Source organism: Hemiscyllium ocellatum, unplaced genomic scaffold, assembly GCF_020745735.1.
Source record: "Hemiscyllium ocellatum isolate sHemOce1 unplaced genomic scaffold, sHemOce1.pat.X.cur. scaffold_154_pat_ctg1, whole genome shotgun sequence".
Taxonomy (NCBI): domain Eukaryota; kingdom Metazoa; phylum Chordata; class Chondrichthyes; order Orectolobiformes; family Hemiscylliidae; genus Hemiscyllium; species Hemiscyllium ocellatum.
This window is the reverse complement of record NW_026867806.1, coordinates 1,415,611-1,440,163: the sequence shown is the minus strand read 5'-3', so window position 1 is coordinate 1,440,163 and position 24,553 is coordinate 1,415,611. Positions and strand designations below refer to the sequence as shown.

Below are 24,553 nucleotides of genomic sequence, written 5' to 3'. Positions count from 1 at the left end.
GGGGGACAGAGAGAGGGGGGACAGAGAGAGGGGGGACAGAGAGAGGGGTACAGATGGAGGGGCACAGAGAGAGGGGGGACAGAGAGAGGGGTACAGATGGAGGGGCACAGAGAGAGGGAGACAGAGAAAGGGGGACAGAGAAAGGGGGGACAGAGGGGAGCACAACGAGAGAGGAACAGAGAGAGGGGGGGACAGAGAGAGGGGGAAAGTGAGAGGGGGAAAGTGAGAGGGGGACAGAAAGGGGAGACAGAGGGGGACAGACAATGGGGGACAGAGAGAGGGTGGACAGAGAGTGGGGGACAGAGAGTGGGGGACAGAGAGTGGGGGACAGAGATAGGGGGGACAGAGATAGGGGGGACAGAGATGGGGGGACAGAGATGGGGGGACAGAGGGGGGGACAGAGGGGGGGGGCAGAGGGGGGGACAGAGGGGGGGGACAGAGAGAGGGGGACAGAGATACGGCGATAGAGTGAGGGGAACAGAGAAAAGGGGAAAGAGAGGGGGACAGAGAGGGGGGGACAGAGAGGGGGGGACAGAAAAGTGCGGGACGAGACAGTGGGGGACAGAGTGAGGGTGTTAGAGAGAGGGTGGAAAGAAAGGGGGGGACAGAGAGAGGGGAATAGAGAGAGTGGGATAGAGAGAGGGGGATAAAGAGAAGGGGACAGAGAGACAGGAACAGAAAGACAAGGGACGGGGGGAATAGAGAGATGGGGACAGAGGGGGGGACAAAAAAGGGATACGGGGGGACAGAGAGAGAGGGTACAGAGAGACGGGGGGTCAGAGAGACGGGGGACAGAGCGAGTGGGAACGGACGGAGGGGGGAACAGAGAGAGAGGGACAGAGAGAGGGGGACAGGGAGGGTGGACAGAGCGAGGGTGGGACCGAGAGAGGGGGACAGAGAAGGGGGGTGACAGAGAGGGGATCACAGAGAGAGGAGGACAGACTTAGGGGGACAGAGAGACAGGGAGATGGGGGGGAACAGAGAGCGGGGGGACAGAGAGTGGGGGCAGAGTGAGGGGGACAGAGACGGGGGGACAAAGAGATGGAAACAGAGAGACGTGAACAGAGAGAAGGGGACTGAGAGAGGGGGGACAGAGAGAGGGAAACAGAGAGAAGGGAACAGAGGGAAGGGCACAGTGAGAAGGAAAACAGAAAGATGGGGACAGAAAGAGAGGGACAGAGAGAGGAGGACAGAGAGAGGGGGACAGACTTAGGGGGGCAGAGAGACGTGGGGATGGGGGAAGAGAGGTGGGGGACAGAGAGAGTGGGGGAGAGAGAGAGAGGGGGACAACAGAGAGGGGGACACAGAGAGAGGGACAGAAAGAGGGGACAGAGAGAGGAGGAACAGAGAGAGGGGGCAGAGAGAAGTGGACGGGGGGGGGGACAGAGAGAGGGGGGACAGAGAGAGGGGAACAGTGAAAAGGGGGCAGAGAGAGGGAAAAAGAAAGAGGGGAACAGAGAGAGGAGGAACAGAGAGAGGGGGCAGAGAGAGGGGAACAGAGAGAGGGGGACAGAGAGAGGGGAACAGTGAGGGGGGGACAGAGAGAGGGGAACAGAGAGAGGGGGACAGAGTGAGGGGAACAGAGAGGGGGATAGAAGGGAAGAAAGAGAGAGGGGGACAGAGAGAGGGGGTCAGAGAGAGGGGGGACAGAGGGGGGGGACAGAGAGAGGGGGAACAGAGAGAGTGGGGACAGAGAGAGGGACAGAGAGAGGGGGACAGTGAGAGGGGGACAGAGAGAGGGGGATAGAGAGAGGGGGACAGAGAGAGGGGGACAGAGAGAGGGGGGACAGAGAGAGGGGGACAGAGAGAGGGGGACAGTGAGAGGGGACAGAGAGAGGGGGATAGAGAGAGGGGGGACAGAGAGAGGGGGACAGAGAGAGGGGGAACAGAGAGAGTGGGGACAGAGAGAGTGGGGACAGAGAGAGGGGGAACAGAGAGAGGGGGAACAGAGAGAGGGGGATAGAGAGAGAGGGGGAACAGAGAGAGTGGGGACAGAGAGAGTGGGGACAGAGAGAGGGGGAACAGAGAGAGGGGGACAGAGAGAGGGGGGGACAGAGAGAGGGGGACAGAGAGAAGTGGACAGTGAGAAGTGGACAGTGAGAAGGGGACAGAGAGAGGGGAACAGAGAGGGGGGATAGAGAGAGGGGGGACAGAGAGAGGGGGACGAGAGAGAGGGGGAACAGAGAGAACACGACTGAGAGATGGGGACAGAGATGGGGTCAGAGGGAGGGGGACAGAGAGAGGGAAACAGAGAGAAGGGGACAGAGAGAAGTGGACAGTGAGAAGTGGACAGTGAGAAGGGGACAGAGAGAGGGGGACAGAGTGAGGGGGACAGACAGACGGAGGGATTGGAGGGGGACAGAGAGGTGGGGCACAGAGAGAGTGGGGACAGAGTGTGGGGGACAAAGAGAGTGGAACAGAGTGAGGGTGACAGAGAAAGGGGGGAAGCGAGATTGGGGGACAGAGTGAGGGGGACAGAGAGAGGGGGGACAAATAGAGGGGGATAAAGAGACGGGACAGAGAGAGGGGATCGAGAGAGGAGGGATAGAGAGAGGGGGACAGAGAGAGGGGGACAGAGAGAGGGGAACAGAGAGAGAGGAACAGAGAGAGTTGGGACAGAGAGAGGGGTCAGAGAGTTGTGGGCCAAGAGAGGGCAACAAAGGGAAGAGGACTGAGAGATGGGGAGAGAGAGGAGGGGACAGAGAAAGGGGCCAGAGAGAGGGGCACAGACAGAAGAAGAATGAGAGATGGGGACAGAGATAGGGGGTACAGAGGGAGGGGGACAGAGAGAAGGGGACAGAGAGAGAGAGAGAGACAGAGAGAGCGGACCAGAGAAAAAGGGACAGAGACAGTGCGACAGAGAGAGGGGGGACAGAGAGAGTGGGGTCAGAAAGAGGGGGGGACAGAGAAAGCAGGGACAGAGAGAGGGAAACAGAGAGAAGGGAACAGAGGGAAGGGGACAGTGAGATGGGGACAGAGAGAGGAGGACAGAGGGAAGGGGACAGGGAGAGGGGGACAGAGAGAGGAGGACAGACTTAGGAGGACAGAGAGACGTGGGGACTGAGGGAGGGACAGAGAGGTGGAACAGAGAGAAAGGGAGAGAGAGAGAGGGAGACAGAGAGAAGGGGACAAAGAGAGGGGGGACAGAATGAGGGGGACAGAGAGAGGGGGACAGGGAGATGGGGACAGAGAGAGGGGTGTCAGAGAGCTGGGGGAACAGAGAGAAGGGGTCAGAGAGAAGGGGACGGAGAGAGGTTGTAAACTGAGAGAGAGGGGGACAGAGTGAGGGGAACAGAGAGAAGGGGACGGAGAGAGGGTGCGGACAGAGAGAGAGGGGGACAGAGTGAGGGTGACATAGAGAGGATGGACAGATAGAGGGGAGACAGAGAGAGAGGGATAAAGAGAGGGGAGTCACAGAGTTGTGGCAGAGAGAGGGGAACAGAGAGAACACGACTGAGAGATGGGGAGAGAGAGAGGGGGACAGAGAGAGGGGGGCAGAGGGAAGGGGACAGTGAGAAGGGGACAGAGAGAGGGGGACAGAGAAAGGCGGGCCAGAGAGAGGGGGAAAGAGACGGGTGGACAGAGAGAGGGGGACAGAGAGAGGGGGACAGAGAGAGGGGGACAGAGAGAGGGGGACAGAGGGAGGAGTCAGAGAGAGGGGGGACAGAGTGAGGGGTACAGAGAGATGGGGACAGAGTGAGGGGGACAGAGAGATGGGGTACAGAGAGAGGGGGACAGACAGAGGGGGACAGTGGGAGGTGGCCAGAGGTAGGGGGACAGAGAGAGAGGGTACAGAGAGAGGGGAACAGAGAGAGGGGGACAGAGAGAGGGCAAGAGGGAGGGCGACGGAGAGGGGAACAGAGTGAGGGGAAAAGAGAATGAATGACAGAGAGGGGGACAGAGAGAGGGGGGACATGGAGAGGAGACAGAGAGAAGGGGACAGGGAGAAGGAGACAGAGAGAGGAGAACAGAGAGAGGGGGACAGAGATATGGAGATAGAGTGAGGGGAACAGAGAGAGGGGACAGAGAGGGGGACAGTGGGAGGGGGGCATAGGGAGGGGAACAGAGAGAGGGGGACATGGAGAGGGGGGAGAGAGTGAGGGGGACAGAGAGAGGAACGACAGAGAGAGAGGGGTAGAGAGAAAGGAGGGACAGAGAGAGGGGAACAGAGAGTGAGAGACAGACAGAGTGGGACAGAGAGAGGGGGGAATGGAGAGGGTGATGAGAGTGAGGGGGACAGAGAGCGGGGGGACAGAGAGAGGGGGGACAGAGAGAGGGGGGACAGAGAGAGTGCGACAGAGTGAGGGGGACAGAGGGTGGGGTACGGAGAGAGGGGGGACAGAGAAAGCGGGACAGAGAAAGCGGGACAGAGAGAGGGCGACAGAGAGGGGACAAAGAGAGGGGAACAGAGAGAGTGGGGACAGAGAGAGGGGAACAGAGAGAGGCAAACAGAGTGAGGGGGAAAGAGGGAGGGGGACAGAGAGATGGGGACAGAGAGAGAGGGGGACAGAGAGAGGGGGATAGGGAGAAGGGGACAGAGAGAGAGGGTATGGAGAGGGGGGAGAGTGTGAGGGGGACAGAGAGAGGAGGGAGAGAGAGGGCGAATGATTGTGCGACAGAGAGGGGAACAGAGAGTGAGAGACAGAGAGAGGGGGACAGAGAGAGGGGGGGCATGGAGAGGGGGGTGAGATTGAGGGGGAAGAGAGCGGGGGGGACAGAGAGAGCGGGACAGAGGGTGGGGACGGAGAGAGGGGGGTCAGAGAGAGGGGGTCAGAGAGATGGGGGACAGGGAGAGTGGACGGACAGAGAGATTGGGACAGAGAGAGGGGGGCAGATAGGGGGACAGAGAGAGGGACACAGAGAGAGGGGGACAGAGAGAGGGGACAGAGAGAGGGACACAGAGAGAGGGGACAGAGAGAGGGGGGACAGAGTGAGGGACACAGAGAGAGGGGACAGAGAGAGGGGACAGAGTGAGGGGGACAGAGGGTGGGGTACGGAGAGAGGGGAGACAGAGGGAATGGGACAGAGAAAGGGGGACAGAGAGAGGGCGACAGAGAGGGGACAGAGAGAGGGTGGACAGAGAGAGTGGGGACAGAGAGAGCGGGGACAGAGAGAGGCGGACAGAGAGAGAGGGATAGAGAGAGGGGGAACAGACAGAGGGGGAAAGAGTGGGGATGGACAGAGAGAGGGGGACCAAGAGAGGATGGACAGAGAGAGGCGGACAGAGAGATAGGGATAGAGAGAGGGGGAACAGACAGAGGGGGAAAGAGTGGGGATGGACAGAGAGAGGGGGACCAAGAGAGGATGGACAGAGAGAGGCGGACAAAGAGAGGGGACAGAGAGAGGGGACAGAGAGTGGGAGTACAGAGAGAGGGGGACAGAGAGAGGTGGACGTGGAGGGAGGAACGAGAGAGGGGGACGAAGAGAGGGGACAGAGAGAGAGGAGCAGAGGGAGGGGTTCAGAGAGGGGGACAGACAGAGAGAGAGAGGGGGATAAAGGAAGGGCCGACACAGAGAGGGGACAGAGAGAAGGGAACAGAGGGAAGGGGACAGAGAGAGGGGAACAGAGATGGGGGGGACAGAGAGAGCGGGACAGAGATACGGGGATAGAGTGACGGGAACAGAGATAATGGGACAGACTGAGTGCGGACAGAGAGAGGGACAGAGAGAGGAGGGACAGAGAGAGGGTGACAGAGAGAGTGGGACACAGTGAGGGGGGAGAGTGAGAGGGGGAAAAAGAGAGGGGAGAGAGAAAAGGGAACAGAGGTAAGGGGACAGAGAGAAGGAGACAGATAGAGGGGACAGAGGGAGGGGGAGAGAGAAGGGTTCAGAAAGAGGGGAACAGAGAGTGGGGGACAGAGAGGGGGGACAGAGAGAGGGGGGACAGAGAGAGGGGGGACAGAGAGAGGGGGACATGGAGATGGGGAGAGAGTGAGGGGAGACAGAGTGAGGGGAGACAGAGTGAGGGGGAGAGAGAGATGGGGACAGAGAGTGGGGGACAGAGGGAGGGGGAAGAGGTTGAGGGGGACAGAGAGAAAGAGACAGAGAGAGGGGGACATAGAGAGAGGGGGGAGAGGGTGAGGGGGACAGAGAGAAGGAGACAGAGAGAGTGGGGACAGAGAGAGAGGGGGGAGAGGGTGAGGGGGACAGAGAGAAGGAGACAGAGAGAGGGGGACATAGAGAGGGAGACAGAGAGAGGAGGATAGAGGGATGAGAGCAGAGAGTGGGGGACAGAGAGAGGGGGACAAAGAGAGGGGGACAGAGAGAGGGTGGACATGGAGACGGGGGAGAGAGTGAGGGGAGACAGAGGGAGGGGGACAGAGAGAGGGGGGACAGAGAGAGGGGGGATAGAGAGAGGGGGACAGAGAGAGGGGGATAGAGAGAGGGGGATAGAGAGAGGGGGGACAGAGAGAGGGGGATAGAGAGAGGGGGATAGAGAGAGGGGGGGACAGAGAGAGGGGGATAGAGAGAGGGGGGACAGAGAGAGGGGGATAGAGAGAGGGGGGACAGAGAGAGGGGGACAGAGATATGGGGATAGAGAGAGGGGAACAGAGAGAGGAGGGACAGAGAAAGGGAGACAGAGAGAAGGGGATACAGAGAGGGGGGACAGAGAGAGGGGACAAAGAAAGGGGACAGAGAAAAGGGAACAGAGGGAAGGGGACCGAGAGAAGGGGACAGAGAGAGGGGGGGACAGAGAGAGGATGTACAGAGAGAGGGTTAAAAGAGAGAGGGCGGACCAAGAGAGAGGGGACAGAGAGAGAGGGGACAGAGAGAGTGGGGACAGAGAGAGGGGGGACAGAGAGAGAGGGGACAGAGAGGGGACAGAGAGAGAGGGGACAGAGAGGGGGACAGAGAGAGGGGGGACATGGAGAGGAGACAGAGAGAGGGGGACAAAGAGAAGGAGACAGAGAGAAGGGAACAGGGAGAAGGAGACAGAGAGAGGAGAACAGAGGGAGGGGGACAGAGATATGGAGATAGAGTGAGAGGAACAGAGAGAGGAGGGAAAGAGAAAGGGTGACAGAGAGAAGGGGACACTGAGAGGGGGGACAGAGAGAGGGGGACAAAGAGAGGGGACAGAGAAAAGGGAACAGAGGGAGGGGACCGAGAGAGGGGATAGAGAGGGGGACAGAGGGAGGGGGACAGAGAGGGTGGGACATGGAGAGGGGGGACATGGAGTCGGGGGAGAGAGTGAGGGGAGACAGAGTGAGGGGGGCAGAGAGAGGGGACAGAGGGAGGGGGACAGCGAGAGGGGGATAAAGAGAGGGGACAGAGAGAGAGGGCATGGAGAGGGGGGACAGAGAGAGGGGACAGAGAGAGGGGGACAGAGAGAGGGGGGACATAGAGAGGGGGCAGAGAGTGAGGGGGACAGAGAGAGGGGTGAAAGAGAGAGGGCGAATGATTGTGCGACAGAGAGGGGACCAGAGAGTGAGAGACAGAGAGAGGGGGACAGAGAGAGGGGGGGCATGGAGAGGGGGTGAGATTGAGGGGGAAAGAGAGCGGGGGGACAGAGAGAGCGGTTCAGAGAGTGGGGACGGAGAGAGGGGGGACAGAGAGTGGGGGGACAGAGACAGTGGACGGACAGAGAGAGGGGGATCAGAGAGAGGGGGACGGAGAGAGGGGGACGGAGAGAGGGGGACAGAGAGAGGAGGACAGAGAGAGGGGGGACAGAGAGAGGGGTACAAAGAGCTGGTCAGAGAGAGGGGACAGAGAGAGAGGGACAGAGGGAGGCGGACTGAGAGAAGGGATAGAGAGAGGGGGATAGAGTGAGGGGAACAGAGAGAAGGGGACAGAGAGAGGGGGCAGGGAGAGAGGGGCAGGGAGAGGGGGGACAGAGAGAGGAGGACAGAGAGGGGGGGACAGAGAGAGGGGGACAGAGAGAGGGGGATAGAGAGAGGGGGATAGAGAGAGGGGGGACAGAGAGAGGGGGGACAGAGAGAGGGGGCAGAGAGAGGGGGACAGAGAGAGGAGGACAGAGAAAGTGGGGACAGAGAGAGGGGAACAGGGAGAAGGGGACAGAGGGAGGAGGACGTGGAGAGGGGGACAGAGAGAAGGGATAGAGTTACGAGGACAGAGAGAGGGTGCACAGAGAGTGGGGAACAGAGAGAGGGGGGACAGCGAGAGGGGGACAGAGAGAGGGGGGACAGCGAGAGGGGTACAGAGAGAAGGGGCACAGAGAGACGGGGGACAGAGAGAGGGGTACACAGAGAGAGGGGACAGAGGGTGGGGGATGGAGAGCGGGGAGACAGAGAGAGGGGTGTCAGAGAGAGGGGGACAGAGAGAGAGGAGGGACAGAGAGATAGGGACAGAGAGGGGGGGTAGACAGGGGGTCAGAGCGAGAGTGGACAGAGAGAGTTGGGACAGAGAGAGGAGAACAGAGAGAGCGGAACAGGGGGGAGACAGAGAGAGGGGGTACAGAGAGAGTCGAGCAGAGAGAGGGGGGACAGAGAGAGGGGGACAGAGAGCGGGCAACAGAGTGAGGGGGACAGAGGGAGGGGACAGAGTGAGGGGGACAGTGAGAGGGTGGCATATATGGGGGGACAGCGTGAGGAGGGATAAAAGACAGGAGGACAGGGAGGGTGGACAGAGCGAGGGTGGGACAGTGAGAGGGGGCAGAGAGAGCGGTACAGAGAGAGGGAAGACAGACAGAAAGGGGGATAAAGAGAGGGGGACAGAGAGAGGGGACAGAGAGAAGGGGACAGAGAGAAGGGGGCAGAGAGAAGGGAAAAGAGAGAAGGGGACAGAGAGAGGGGGTAAGAGAGAGGGGCCGAGAGATTTGGGACAGAGAGAGGGGGACAGAGAGAGGGACAGAGCAGAGTGCAGACTGAGGGGGCAGAGTTGGGTACAAATGGGGGGACAGAGAGAGGGGCAGAGAGAGGGAGACAGAGAGGTGGGGACAGAGACAGGCAGGGACAGAGAGTGGGGGACAGAGAGGAGGGGGACAGAGAGGGTCAGGGACAGAGAGAGTGGGGACAGAGAGAGTGGGGACAGACTTGGGGGACAGACAGAGGGGGAAAGAGAGAGGGGAACAAAAAGGAGGGGACAGAGAGAGGGGTGTGAGAGAGAGGGGCGGAGAGAGAGGTGACAGAGAGGGGAACAGAGAGAGGGGTACAGAGAGAGAGAGACAGAGGTGGGGGGCAGAGAAGCCGAGGCACAGAGACGGGGTGGGACAGCGAAGGGGGCAAAGAGAGAATGGGACAGAAGTGGTGACAGAGCGAAGGGAACATAGAGGGGGGGACAGAGAGAGGGGGGACAGAGAGAGAGAGACAGAGAGAGGGGGCACAGAGAGAGTGGAGACAGAGAGAGCGGGGACAGAGAGACGGGGACAGAGAGAGGGGTGACAGGGAGAGGGGGACAGAGAGAGGGGGACAGAGAGAGGGGGTGCAGAGAGAGAGGGACAGAGAGAGGGGGACAGAGGACCCGAGGCACGGAGAGGGGGTGGGACAGAGAGTGGGTGGGAAGAGAGAAGGGGACAGAAGTGGGGACAGAGAGAAGGGGTCTGAGAAGGTGCGACAGAGAGAAGGGGACAGAGAGGGGGACAGAGAGAATGGGGACAGAGAGAGAGAGAGAGAGGGATAGAGAGAGGGGCGACAGAGACTGGGGGACAGATGGGGGTACAGAGAGGGGGCGCAGAGAGGGTGGGACAGGGGTAGATAGAGGGGGTAATGGGGGCACAGAGGGGACAGAGGGGGGGGAACGGACAGCGGGGAGATGGAGAGAGGGGGCAGAGAGAGGGGGAAAGGGAGAGGGGGACAGAGAACCCGAGGCACAGAGATGGGGTGGGACAGAGAGCGGGGGAAGAGAGAAGGGGACAGAAGTGGGGACAGAGAGAAGGGGTCTGAGAAGGTGCGACAGAGAGAAGGGGACAGAGAGGGGGTCAGAGCGAGGGGGGACAGAGAGAGGGGGATGGTGGCAGAGAGAGAGGGACAGAGAGAGGAGGTCAGAAAGAGAGGAGAGAGACAGAGAGAGGGGTACATAGAGAGCGGCAACAGAGAGAATGGGGACAGAGAGAGAGGGATAGAGAGAGGGGCGACAGAGACTGGGGGACAGATGGGGGGTACAGAGAGGGGGGCAGAGAGGGTGGGACGTGGGAGATAGAGGGGGTAATGGGGGCCCAGTGGGGACAGAGAGAGGGGGAACGGACAGCAGGGAGATGGAGAGAGGGGGCAGAGAGAGGGGGAAAGGGAGAGGGGTGGGCAGAGAGAGGAGGGACAGAGAGAGAGGGCGGACAGGGAGAAGGGGTGCAGAGAGAGGGGGACCGAGAGAGGGGGACATAGAGAGGGGGGTATAGAGGAGGGGGGCATAGAGTGTGGGACAGAGAGAGGGCGGACAGAGAGAGAGGGGGACAGAGAGAGGGCGGACGGAGAGAGGTGGGGACAGAGAGAGGTGGGGACAGACAGAGGGTGACAGAAAGGGCGACAGAGGGGGGGGACAGAGTGAGGGGGACAGAGAGAAGGGACAGACAGAGAGGGGACAGAGACAGGTGTCAGAAGTGGGACAGAGAGAGGAGGACAGAGTGCGGAGAGTGAGGGGGGACAGAGAGAGGGACAGAGAGATGGGGAACAGAGAGATGGGGAACAGAGAGAGGGGGAAGAGAGAGAGGGTGGACAGAGAGAGGGGTGACAGAGAGAGGGTGAAAAAGAGAGGGGGACAGAGAGAGGGGTGACAGAGAGAGAGGGGGACAGAGAGAGGGGTGACAGAGAGAGGGGGACAGAGAGAGGGGTGACAGAGAGAGAGGGGGACAGAGAGAGGGGTGACAGAGAGAGGGGTGACAGAGAGAGTGGGGACACAGAGAGGGTGACAGAGAGAGGGGGACAGAGAGAGGTGGGACAGAGAGAGGGGACAGAGAAAGAGGTGGACAGAGGGAGGTGGCACAGAGAGATGGGGACAGAGATGGGAGACAGAGCTGGGAGACAGAGAGATGGGGGACCGAGAGAGGGGTCGTAGGAGGGCAGAGAGAGGGGTTCAGGGAGAGGCGGCCTCTTTCTCTGTCCCCCTCTCTCGGTCCCCACTCTCTCTGTCCAACCCTCTCCCTTTCCCCCTCTCTCTGCCCCCAACCATTATCCCCCCTCTCTCCGTACCTCCCCTCTGACCCCCATCCGCCCCCTCTCTCTCTCCGACCTCTCTCAGTCTCCCGTGTCTCTGTACCTCCCTCTATGTCCCGCTGTGACACCCGCTCTCTGTTTTCCATCTCTCTCAACCACTCTCTGTTCCCCCCTGTGTCCCCATCCCCCACACTGTCCCCCCTCTCTCTGTCACCCCTCTCTCTGTCACCCCTCTCTCTGTCCCACTGTCTGTCCCCCTGACTCTGTCCCTCTCTCTCTGTTCCCTTCTCTCTGTTTCCGCTCTCTCTGTATGCCTCTCACTGTTCCCCCTCTGTCTCTCGCCTCTCTCTCTCTGTCCCCTCTCTCCGTCACCCCACTCTCTGTCCCTCCCCCACTCTGTCCCCCACTCTCTGACCCCCTCAACTGTCCCCCTCTCTCTGTCCCTCTCTCTCTGTCCCTCCCCCACTCTGTCCCCCACTCTCTGACCCCCTCAACTGTCCCTCTCTCTCTATCCCCCACTCTCAGTCACCCACCTCTCACTGTCCCCCCTCTGGGACTCTCTCTGTCCCTATTCTCTTTCCCCCCGTCCTCTCTGGACACACCTCTCTGTGCCCACTCACTCTACCTCCCTCTCTCTGTACCCACTCTCCCTGAACCCCTCCCTGCATTCCCCTCTTACTGTAACCCTCTCTCTGTCCCCCTCTCTCTGTCCCCCTCTCTCTGACCCCTCTCTCTTTCTCCCCCTCTCTCTATTCCCGTCTCTCTGTCCCTCTCTATATGTCACTTTCTCTCTGTACCCCCCTCTGACCCCCCACTCTCCTTACCACCTCTCTCTGTCCCCCGAGACAGAGAGGGGAGACAGTGAGAAGGGGACAGAGGGGCAGGACAGAGAGAAGGGGACAAAGAGGGGGAAAGAGAGAGGGGTGACAGAGAGAGAGGGAGATAGCAAGAGGTGGGACAGAGAGAGGGGACACAGAGAGAGGGGACACAGAGAGAGTGGGGACAGAGAGAGGGGGGACAGTGAGAGGGGGGTCAGAGAGAGACGGGGCAGAGAGAGAAGGGGCAGAGAGAGGGGGACAGAGAGAGGGGGAACAAAGAGGAAGGGGGGCAGAGAGAAGGGGGGACAGAGATCAGGGAGACAGAGCAAGGGGGCACAGAGAGAGGGCAGACAGAGGGGGGACAGAGAGAAGGGGACAGTGAGGGTGGGGACAAAGAGAGGGGGAACAGAGAGGGGGGAACAGAGAGGGTGGGACAGAGAGGGAGGACAGAGAGGGGGGACAGAGAGAGGGTGACAGAGAGGGTGGAACAGAGAGAGAGGTCAGAGAGAGGAGACAGAGGTGGGAGGGGGCGGACAGAGAGGGGGGGACAGAGAGAGGGGGACTGTAAAAGGGGGACAGAGAGAGTGGGGATAGAGAGACAGGGACAGTAAGAGGAGAACAGAGAGAGGGGGGATAGAGAGTGGGGGGACAGACAGAGGTGGACAGAGCAAGCGGGTGATAGAAAGGTGGCACAGAGAGGGGGCCAGAGAGAGGGGGGACAGAGAGAGGGGAGTCAGAGAGAGGAGGGAACAGAGAGAGGGGGAACAAAGATGAAGGGGGACAGAGAGAAGGGGGGACAGAGATCAGGGAGACAGAGCAAGGGGGCACAGAGAGAGGGCAGACAGAGGGGGGACAGTGAGAAGGGAACAGTGAGGGGGGACAAAGAGAGGACGGACAGAGACGGTGGGGACAGAGAGGGAGGACAGAGAGGGAGGACAGAGAGGGGGGACAGAGAGAGGGGGCAGAGAGAGGAAGGCACAGAGAGGGGGACAGTAAGAGGGGGGCAAAGAGAATGGGGATAGAGAGAGAGGGACAGTAAGAGGAGGACAGAGAGAGGGGGACCAGAGAGAGGGGCACAGAGAGAGGGGCACAGAGAGAGGGGCACAGAGAGAGGGGCACAGCGTGGGAGACAGAGATGGGAGACAGATAGACAGGGGACTGAGAGAGGGGTCATAGGGGGGCAGAGAGAGGGGTTCAGGGAGAGGGGCACAGTGAGGGGGGAACAGAGAGAGAGGGGGAACAAAGAGGAAGGGGGACAGAGAGAAGTGGGGACAGAGATCAGGGAGACAGAGCGAGGGGGTACAGAGAGAGGGCAGACAGAGGGGGGACAGAGAGAAGGGAACAGTGAGGGGGACAAAGAGAGGATGGACAGAGAGGGTGGGACAGAGAGAGGGGGGACAGAGATGGGGGACAGAGAAGGTGGGACAGAGCGTGGCGTCAGAGAGAGGAGACAGAGGGAGGGAGAGGGCGGACAGACAGAGGAGGACAGAGAGGGAGGACTGAGAGGGGGACAGAGCGAGGGGAGACAGAGAGAGGGGAACAGAGAGAGGGGAACAGAGAGAGGGGGACAGAGAGAGGGGGACAGAGAGAGGGGGACAGTAAAAGGGGGACAGAGAGAGTGGGGACAGAGAGAATGGGGACAGACAGAGGTGGACAGAGCGAGCGGGAGATAGAAGAGAGGCACAGAGAGGGGGCCAGAGAGAGGGGCACAGAGAGAGGGGGACAGCGATGGGGGGACAGGGAGAGAGGGTGGACAGAGAGAGGCTACAGAGAGAGAGGGACCGAGAGGAGGGGACAGAGAGGGGGGAGATAGAGAGGGGGGCACAGAGAGTGAGGGCGGACAGAGAGGGGGGGACAGTGAGGAGGGGACAAAGGGGGGACATAGAGAAGGGGTCGGGGACAGAGAGAGGGTGGACAGAGAGGGACGACAGAGAGAGAGGGACATGGGGGGCAGAATGAGGAGAGACAGAGAGAGGGAGACAGAGAGAGGGGGGACAGAGAGAGGGGGGACAGAGAGAGGGGGGACAGAGAGAGGGATGACAGAGAGAGAGGGACATGGGGGGCAGAGTGAGGAGAGACAGAGAGAGGGGGGACAGAGAGAGGGGGGACAGAGAGAGGGGGGGACAGAGAGAGGGGGAACAGAGAGAGGGGGACAGAGAAAGGGAGACAGAGAGAGGGGGACAGAAAGAGGGGGATTGAGAGACGTGGGGACGGAGTGAGGGGATGGGGGGATCAGAGTGTGGGACAGAGAGTGGGTGGCAGAGAGTGGGGACAGAGAGTGGGGACAGAGAGAGGGGGACAGAGAGAGGGGGACAGAGAGTGGTTAAGAGAGATGGAAAACAGAGCGGGGGACACGGGGGGAAATAGAGGTGGTACAGAGACATGGGGGACAGAGAGAGGTGGTAAGAAGAGAGGGGGGTCAGAGAGGGGGGACAGAGAGAGGGGGACAGAGAGAGGGGGACAGAGAGTGGTTAAGAGAGATGGAAAACAGAGCGGGGGACACGGGGGAAATAGAGGTGGTACAGAGACATGGGGGACAGAGAGAGGTGGTAAGAAGAGAGGGGGGTCAGAGAGGGGGACAGAGAGAGGGGGACAGAGGAATGGGGTCACAGAGAGGAGGACAGAGAGAGGGGGGACAAAGAGAGGGGACAGAAAGAGGGGGACAGCGCAAGGGGGACAGAGAGAGGGGGAATAGAGAGAGGGGGGACAGAGAGGAGGACAGAGAGATGGGGTCACAGAGAAGAGGACAGAGAGAGAGGGGGGACAAAGAGAGGGGGATAGAGAGAGGGGGACAGAAAGAGGTGGACAGAGAGAGGGGAACAGAGAGAGGGGACGGAGAGGGCGGACAGAGGTGGGGGACAGAGAGAGTGGGACAGAGATGGGGGGACAGGGAGAGAGGGTGAACAGAGAGAGGCTACAGAGAGAGAGGGACCGAGAGGAGGGGACAGCGAGGGGGGAGATAGAGAGGGGGGCACAGAGAGTGAAGGCGGAAAGAGAGGGGGTGACAGTGAGAAGGGGACAAAGGGGGGACAGAGAGGAGGGGTCAGGGGGGACAGAGAGAGGGTGGACAGAGAGGGACGACAGAGAGAGAGGGACATGGGGGGCAGAGTGAGGAGAGACAGAGAGAGGGGGGACAGAGAGAGGGGGGACAGAGAGAGGGGGAACAGAGAGAGAGGGAGACAGAGAGAGGGGAACAGAGAGATGGGTCAGAAAGAGCAGGGACAGAGAGAGGGGGACAGAGAGAGGGTGACAGAGAGACGTGGGGACAGAGAGAGTGGGGACAGAGAGAGGTGGAACAGAGAGAGGGGGAACAGAGAGAGGGGGACAGAGAGAGGGGGACAGAAAGAGGGGGATTGAGAGACGTGGGGATGGAGAGAGGGGATGGGGGGATCAGAGTGGGGGGCAGAGAGTGGGGGACAGAGAGTGGGTGGCAGAGAGAGGGGGACAGAGAGTGGTTAAGAGAGATGGAAAACAGAGCGGGGGACACGGGGGGAAATAGAGGTGGTACAGAGACATGGGGGACAGAGAGAGGTGGTAAGAAGAGAGGGGGGTCAGAAAAGGGGTACAGAGAGAGGGGGACAGAGAGAGGAGGACAGGGGGGGGCAAAGAGAGGGGGATAGAGAGAGGGGGACAGAAAGAGGTGGACAGAGAGAGGGGACGGAGAGGGCGGACAGAGGTGGGGGACAGAGAGATTGGGGACAGAGTGGCGTGGGGATAGAGAGAGGGGGGACAGAGAGACGTGGGGACAGAGAGAGGTGATCGGAGTGGAGGGCAGAGAGTGGGAGACAGAGCGAGGGGGTACAGAGAGAGGGCAGACAGAGGGGATACAGAGAGAAGGGAACAGTGAGGGGGTCAAAGAGAGGATTTACAGAGAGGGGGGACAGAGAGAGGGGGGACAGAGACAGGGGGGGCAGAGAGAGTGGGAAACAGAGAGGGGGGAACAGAGCGTGGGGTCAGAGAGAGGAGACAGAGGGAGGGACAGGGCGGACAGAGAGAGGAGGACAGAGGGAGGACCGAGTGGGGAGACAGAGAGAGGGCAGACAGAGAGAGGGGAGCAGAGAGAGGGGGATAGAGAGAGGGGGACAGTAAAAGGGGGACAGAGAGAGTGGGGACAGACAGAGGTGGACAGAGCGAGCGGGAGATAGAACGGACGCACAGAGAAGGGGAACAGAGAGAGGGGGACAGAGAGATGGGTTTAGGGAGAGAGGGTGGACAGGAGGGGGTACAGAGAGAGGGACAGAGTGAGGGGGACAGAAATGGGGGGACAGGGAGAGAGGGCGGTCAGAGCGAGGGGGACAGAGAGAGGGGGACAGAGATGGGGGAGAGGGAGAGAGGGTGAACAGAGAGAGGCTTCAGAGACAGAGGGACCGAGAGGAGGGGACAGAGAGGGGGGAGATAGAGAGGGGGGCACAGAGAGTGAGGGCGGACAGAGGGGGGGGACAGTGAGAAGGGGACAAAGGGGGGACAGAGAGAAGGGGTCAGGGGGGACAGAGAGAGGGTGGACAGAGAGATACGACAGAGAGAGAGGGACGTGGGGGCAGAGTGAGGAGAGACAGAGAAAGGGAGACAGAGAAAGGGGGACAGAGAGAGGGAGACAGAGAGAGGGGGGACAGAGAGAGGGGGACAGAGAGAGGGGGACAGAGAGAGAGGGGGACAGAGAGAGGGGTGACAGAGAGAGGGGTGACCGAGAGGGGGTGACAGAGAGAGAGGGGGACAGAGAGGGGGACAGAGAGAGGGGTGACAGAGAGAGGGGACAGAGAGAGCGGTAACAGAGAGAGAGGGACAGAGAGAGAGGGGTGACAGAGAGAGGGGGACAGAGAGAGGGGGACAGAGAGGGGGGGACAGAGAGAGGGGGACAGAGAGAGGGCAACAGTAAGAGTGGGACAGTAAGAGGGGAACAGAGAGATTGGCCCCAGAAAGTGCGTGACAGAGCGAGCAGAGACTGGAGAGGGGACACAGAGAGGGGGAACAGAGACAGGGGGTTAAAGGGGTCAGAGAGAGGGATTCAGGGAGAGTGGGGATAGAGAGAGGGGGTAGAGAAAGGGGGCACGGAGACGGGGTAGAGAGAGGAGGAGGAACACAGAGCGGGTACAGAGAGAGCAGGGAGAGAGAGGGGTGACAGAGAGTAGGGGACAGAGTGAAGGGGACAGAGAGAAGGTGTCAGAAAGAGGGGGACAAAGAGAGGGGGCAGAGTGAAAGGGACAGAGAAAAAGAGACATATAGAGAGGGACAGAGAGGGGGGGATCAGAGAGAGTGGGGACAGAGGGGAGGGACAGAGAGAGGGGGATCAGAGAGAGTGGGGACAGAGAGAGGGGGGGACGGAGAGAGTGGTGACAGAGAGAGGGGGGACAGAGAGATGGTGGTCCGAGAGAGAATGGGACAGAGAAGGGGCCAGAGAAAGAAGGGGAGAGAAAGAGAGGACAGAGAGGGGCGAACAGAGAGAAGGGGGCAGAGAGAAGGGGACAGAGACAGGGTAGCAGAGAGAGGGGGACAGAGAGAGGGTGACAGAGAGGGGGTGGATAGAGAGAGGGGGGCACAGAGAGGGGGAGATAGAGAGAGGGGAGACAGCGAGAGGGGGAACAGAGAGAGGGGGACAGAGAGAGAGTGGGGACAGAGAGTGGGGGGACAGAGAGAGAGTGGGGACAGAGAGTGGGGGGACAGAGAGAGAGTGGGGACAGAGAAAGAGGGACAGAGAGAGAGTGGGGACAGAGAGTGGGGGGACAGAGAGAGAGTGGGGACAGAGAGTGGGGGGACAGAGAGAGAGTGGGACTGAGAGAAAGAGGGACAGAGAAAGGGGGCAGAGAGAGGGAGGACAGAGAGAGGTAACTGTCCCCCCTTTGTAGCAGAGGGTTCAATCCCTTGAACAGAGCAAGCTTCAGAATTCAACCCTAAAACCAATCTGTACGGACCCACTGGAGACCTGAAACATCAATACAGAGATTGCTGAAGAAGCTCAGCATGTCCGGCAGCATCTCTGATGGGAGAGGGAGAAAGAGACAGACAGAGTTCACCTTTCAATCCAGTGATTTCTGCGGGAAAGTTCCTTCAGAACAGGCCGTTTTGAGGAAGGGTCCCTTGAAATGTGAATTGTTCCTCTCTCTCCTCACCGTTGTTACTGAATATCCCCAGCCATCTGTTTGTTTGAGAATTTGATCTGAGCTGATCCAAGCGTCACTGAGTCATTCAGTCTGTGCTCAATGCCCTGAGGCTGCTTCTGCTGAAAGTTGACAAACAGGTTTAAAGCTTTATAAGGTGTTGTATTCGGAGGGCGGGGTACATGGGAGAACAGATACAGAACACAGGCACTTCACAAAGATCCTTATCAATGTAACTTTGTGATGTTAATTCAGAAGGAACAGCTCAGAGCTAACATTTCAGTTAATCAGCCAAGGGGAGTGTATATGTCATGGCAAAGACTTGTTGTAAACACTGTACAGAACCGAACTTTAGTGACTGTGTTTGTACGGAGAGTTTTTTTGTGAATAAAGTCTCTTTTTGAATTTGATATAAATATTTTTTCAAGGGGGATCAAGCATCTTTGCTGGTGGAGACATTGCCCTTATCTATAATCTTTCTTAAATAAACACTAGACAAGTTAGATACTCCCCGGGTATACACATCAAACGGTCATAAATGGGGAGGAGATGGTGGGATTGTCAGGGGGGCTCAGTGTTGCCTCACCCCACCCGGGTTCGATTCCAGCCTCGGGCGACTGTCTGTGTGGAGTTGGCACATTCTCCCCGTGTCACTGTCCAAAGATGTGCAGGCTAGGTGGATTAGCCAGAGGGAATGATGGGATACAGGGATTGGGGGTGGGGGGGGGGGGGGCTGGGGGGGATGGGATGCTCTGCCGAGGGACAGTGTGAACCTGATAGGCCGAATGGCCTGCTTCCCCATCTTAGAGAATCTATGATCAATCCAGAGACCGAAATAATGTTCTGGGCCCTGGGCTCCAATCTTGGGGTTGGCTGTGGCTCACCACAGTGAGAACAGGTTTGGGGATGGACACCGTCCAAGGGGGTAACAGGTTTGTTTTCTGAGGAGTTGAGGGCATGAATGTTCTGTCGACGGGCTTTGGGGATAAACTTACTGAGGGGATGGTTTCTAAGGTATTGAGGGAGCACTATCTGTCAGTACACAGTGCAGATGGTCGCAAGGTACAGATACACTTCACAGAACATAGAACATAGAACAGTCCAGCACAGAACAGGCCATTCAGCCCAAGATGTTGTGCCGACCACTGATCCTCATGTAAGGTAAACCGAATGAACGAACTTTCAAATTTCTGTGACCATATGCACGTCCAGCAGCCTCTTAAATATCCCCACTGACCTGCTTCCACAACTACAGCTGGCAACGGATTCCATGCTCTCACAGCTGTCTGCATAAGGAACCCGCCTCTGACATCCCCTCTCTCCTTTCCGCCAAACAGCTTAAAAGACTCTGGCTATCAACTCTATCTATGCCTCTCATTATCCTGTACACCTCAATTAGTCCCATCTCTTCCTTCTTTTTTCCAATGAAAAGAAGTCCGAGATCAGTCAACCTCTCTTTGTAAGATAAGCCCTCCATTCCAGGCAGCATGCTGGTAAACCTCCTCTGTTGGGGGAGCCTGTAGTAAACCCCTAATGAGGTAACTGCTCCCTTACCGTTCCTAATTTCCATCCATACTGACTCAGTAGGCAGTCCCTCCTCGAAAATGGTAACGTCTGTAGCTGTGATACCCTCTCTGATTTCCTTTCTGAAATCCCTGTATGTGGTGTCCCTCAAGGGTTGGCCAGCACGGTGGATCTCAGTGGTGAGCACTGCTGCCTCACAGCACCAGGGACCCAGGTTCGATTCCAGCCTTGGGCAACTGTCTGTGTGGAGTTTGTACATTCTCCCCGTGTCTGCGTGGGTTTCCTCCGGGTGCTCCGGTTTCCTCCCACAGTCCAAAGATGTGCAGGTCAGGTGAAATGGCCAGGATAAGTTGCCTGTCATGTTAGATGCATTAATCAGGGTTAAATGACTGGCTGGGTTCCTCTTCGGAGGGTCAGTATGGACATGTTGGGCTGAAGGGACTGTTTCCACACTGTAGGGAATCTAACGATCTATCCTTGGTCCCTCCTGTATCTCCCGCACATACTGCTCGGAGGTGACATCGTCCAAAAGCACCATGTTTGGTTTCACATGTACACTGACACTGCCCAGCTCTCCCTCTCCATTATTCCACTGTTACTCTGTTATCAAACTGCTTACCACATTCCCACTACTCGATTGGCTGCAATTTTCACCAGTAAAACATTGCAATGGTTAAACCCATCGCCTTCAGTTGCTATTACAAATTACTTTCCCCTACTGCTGAGCCCCTCCCTCCCACTGGGAAATATCTGAGGTAGAACTACACTCTTCACAATATTGCTGTCATATCTGTAACCCCAAGGTGACCTTCTGATCAGACATCTACACAATCACAAGCACCAGGAATTCCAATCTGTAAAATGTTGCTTGTTTCCCCCTCACCCCAGCTCCATTGCTACTGAAACCCCTTACTCGTCTCGGTGTTGCCTTAAATTGGACGAATCTGGAACAGAACCCTTGATTCTGTGACTGACCCAGAATCTGCTTGGTTTCTGTGTTTCCTGCACAATTACCCCCTGGTCCCTTTGTGGTGCAGCTTTCTACAGTTTCCATCATTTAAATAACACTCTTCTTTTATTATCTCCTCCAAAATGTCCAACTTCCCATTTTCCCAAATTATACTCCATCTGGCAAGTTGTTGCCCACTTCTCCTGTGCATCTCTCTCTCTTCACAATCCTCTTAGAACTTAACAGTTATGCCTTTTCTAACAGATTCCACCCAATTCTTCTAAATGTTTACTGGGAGCACTGGGCAGTGGGAAGCCTGCAGAGTTGCTCTGTTTTTAGAGATACTCTATGGGAGGAGCTTGCTGCCCATTGGTCAGAATGGAGACAACTTGCCCATCGAGCTGCATGAGCCTTTCCCACCCCAGGTTTTATTGATGAGGCACAGCAGCAGCACAGAAGGAAAGAAAAGGAAGCCAATCCTGCTCTCCACATCTCACTGACTCCTGGAACATTCTGTCCCATGTGTCAAAGATCTGCCCTGTTCAGTCACATGAAGTCCCAAGGTGGAAATTCCTAGAAACCCACATAGATTTCCCCCTGAACTGACTGCTGCCCTCCACAAGGGGTAATGTGTCCAGTCATCCTGGGCCAGGAGGAGGGGGTGGTGCGAGTTTCTAACCTGATCTGACAGTGACGGATTTTATAAACTTGTATTACAGGTTACTACAGGTGGACATTCAGATGGGAATCTCAGTAACTGTAATGCCAAACCCTGACAGAATTACTCAATTATTCAGGACCTGGATATTCACATTATGTGTGAGTATTCTGTTCCAGCTCAATCCCATTTGCTGCATAAAAAGTTCTCCGTTAAATCACCCCATTCTCTCAATAGTTCTCCCCATACCTTCAATGTATCCTGTAATCCTTGTATAATGAGCTGATGGGTGTAAGGCTTATTATTATAACGTGTAACTTTTCTAAACTCCTCTGTCACAGCTCCCCTCAATTGCCTTTGCTACAAGAAGAACAACCTCAGTTTCCCCAAACCCCTGATTCCCCAATGTCTGTTTGCTCTCTATAAGGTACACATCAGGATTGTGTTGGAACATTCTCCACTTGCCTGCATCAGTGCAGCCCACAACAATATTAAAGGCAGTGAACATCCTCCAGGACAAGGCACTGTGCCTGAGTGGTGTCCCATCCCCCACCTTCAGCATTCCCTCTCCCCACCCCCGGGGTACAGTGACATCACTGTGTAAAAGGGAAAGGCAGCATTGTCCTCCCAGACCATAGGGCTGCTCTCTCATTAGGGAGAGATGGCTGGTGGTGGTATAACCTGAAGGTTACCACAGCCCAGGCAAGGGGAGAGGTTAGAAAGGAGAGTCCATCTATTGTAGATGGATATTCTCTAAGTATCAAAAACACCAATATCATAAAAATGAATAGTGTAAAAAAAATGCAAAACAAACTACTAAAATCCCCCATTCCTTGAACCATCCTGGTAAATCTCCTGTCCCCCCTCTCTCAGGGACCCTGCCATCTTCCCCATTGTGTGGGCGACCCCTGGTTTGCACAGACCCAGCTGCTCTGTGTTCCTGTGGGTGATGGCATCATCGAGCAACAGTCGCACTAAACCTCACTGTCTGTCAGGGTGGGAGACACAGACATCCCAATAGCATTTCAGATGTATTTAGGTGCACGCTTGCGATGCCAAGGCAGATAACGCGATGGACCGTGTATTGGAAAATGGATTAGGATAGTTCGGTGGTAGTTTTCTTTACTGAAATAGACTCAACGGCCCACAAAGCTTTTTTCTGTGCCATAAACCTCTAAACACTTAATATAGGGTTATGACAGGCCACATTTGAAACCAGGTCAGAAAAGGTGATATTAGAATAGATGACAATGTGTTTGGGAGGAAACTCAGACGGAGGGGTTTAGGAGGAAGCTCTGGAGCTCGGTGCAGGAATCTGAAAGGGCCGTTATCAAGTGAGAAATAAAAATGGGGAATCCTGAGGGCTGGAATCAAAGGATGGCAGATGTAGCAGAGCTTGGAGAGACTGGAGGGGATTAGAGTTAGGCAAGGTTCTGAGGGGAGAGAGGAATGATTAGAGATAAGGAAGAGTTGTGAGGCTGGGTGAGGTGACAGTGATAGGGAGAGATGTGAAGAGGGTGGAATGTAGAGAAAGCAAGAATTTGAGTCGTAATGTTATATAGCACGGAAACAGACCCTGCGGTCCAACCAGTCCATCTCAACCATAATTCCAAACTGATTTAATCTCATCTGCCTCCCCTTGGTCCACAAGTATCCAAACATTTCCTATTAGGTACCTGTCCAAATGAGTTTCTTGTATAATCCCTATGGTGTGGAAACTTGCCATTTAGAATCAGAGTCATTGATATTTCCAGCACAGAAACAGACCCTTCGGTCCAACCCATCCATGCTGACCAGATATCCCAACCCAATCTCGTCCCAGCTGCCAGCACCCGACCCATATCCTCCCAAACCCTTCCTATTCATATACCCATCCAAATGCCTCTTTAATGTTGCAATTGTACCATCCTCCACCACATCCTCTGGCAGCTCATTCCATACATACACCACCCTCTGCGTGAAAAAGTTGCCCCTTCAGTCTCTTTTATATCTTTACCCTGTCACCCTAAACCTATGCCCTCTAGTTCTGGACTAGTTGCTGGAAGACTGGGGCCCTTATTTGAGAAAGGTGGTAAGGAAAAGATGGCAAACTATAGACCAGTGAGCCTGAAGTCAGTAGAAGGCAAGTTGTTGGAAGGGATTATAAGGGGCAGGATGTAGATGTAATTGGAAAGACAAGAATGATTGGGGATAGTCAGCATGGCTTTGTGCCTGGAAATCACTAACTTGGAATTCAGAAAGACGTTCAGCAAGGGTCCACATAACAGACGGGTTAGCAAGTTCATCACCATAGAATACAAGGGGATGGGGAGATTTGGATACAAAATTGGCTGGAAGGACATAGAGTCAGAGAGATATACACCACGGAAACAGACCCTTCGGCCCAACCCGTCCATGCCGACCAGATATTCCAACCCATTCTAGTCCCACATGCCAGCACGTGGCCAATATCCCTCTAAACCCTTCCTATTCATATTCCCATCTCCAGATGAACCTCGATTATGTGAACGAGTTGGGTGGGCACTATTTCATTCGGATAATCAATGATTCAGTGAATCAATTAAATGACTTTCCTCTGGGTCTCTGAGTTTTTAAAGTCTGCCCCCCATTCAGGAGACTGCAGCAGCACACAGCACGATCGCCCCCACACATACCACCCCCAACCTGACCCTCACCACCGTCCAACACCGCCCCCAGCCTGACCCTCACCACCATCCACACACCGCCCCCAGCCAGACCCTCACTGCCTCCCACACACCGCACCCAGCCTGACCCTCACTGCCAACCACACACCGCACCCAGCCTGACCCTCACTGCGTCACACGCACCGCCCCCAGCCTGACTCTCACTGCCACCCACACACCGCCCCCAGCCTGACCCTCACTGCCACCCACTCACCGCCCCCACCCTGACCCTCACTACCACCCACACACCGCCCCCAGCCTGACCCTCACTGCCACCGACACACCACCCCCAGCCTGACCCTCACTACCACCCACACATCGCACACAGCCTGACCCTCACTACCACCCACACACCGCCCCCAGCCTGACCCTCACTGCCACCCACACACCGCCTCCAGCCTGACCCTCACCTCCAAACACACACCGCCCCCAGCCTGACCCTCACAGCCACCCACACACCGCCCCAGCCTGACCCACCATACCACCCACACACTGCCCCCAGCCTGACCCTCACTACCACCCACACACCGCACCCAGCCTAACCCTCACTACCAGCCACACACCGCCCCCAGCCAGACCCTCACTGCCTCCCACACACCGCACCCAGCCTGACCCTCAATGCCAACCACACACCGCACCCAGCCTGACCCTCACTGCGTCACACGCACCGCCGCCAGCCTGAACCTCACTGCCGCCCACACATCGCTCCCAGCCTGACCCTCACTACCACCCACACACCGCCCCCCAGCCTGACCCACACCGACGTCCACACACCGCACCCAG

General features: G+C 57.4%; 1 long non-coding RNA gene across 5 annotated transcripts in view; it reads right to left on the bottom strand.

Annotated features, from left to right (window-relative positions):
• The window catches only part of LOC132810144 (uncharacterized), a 28,861-nt gene extending 10,793 nt beyond the window's left edge, over nt 1-18,068 (bottom strand). For all 5 annotated transcript variants that reach the window (XR_009642749.1, XR_009642746.1, XR_009642747.1 and 2 more), the window contains exon 1: nt 17,872-18,068. This is a non-coding gene — a long non-coding RNA (uncharacterized LOC132810144). The remainder of the gene's footprint in view (nt 1-17,871) is intronic.
• Between the last annotated feature and the right edge of the window lie 6,485 nt (nt 18,069-24,553).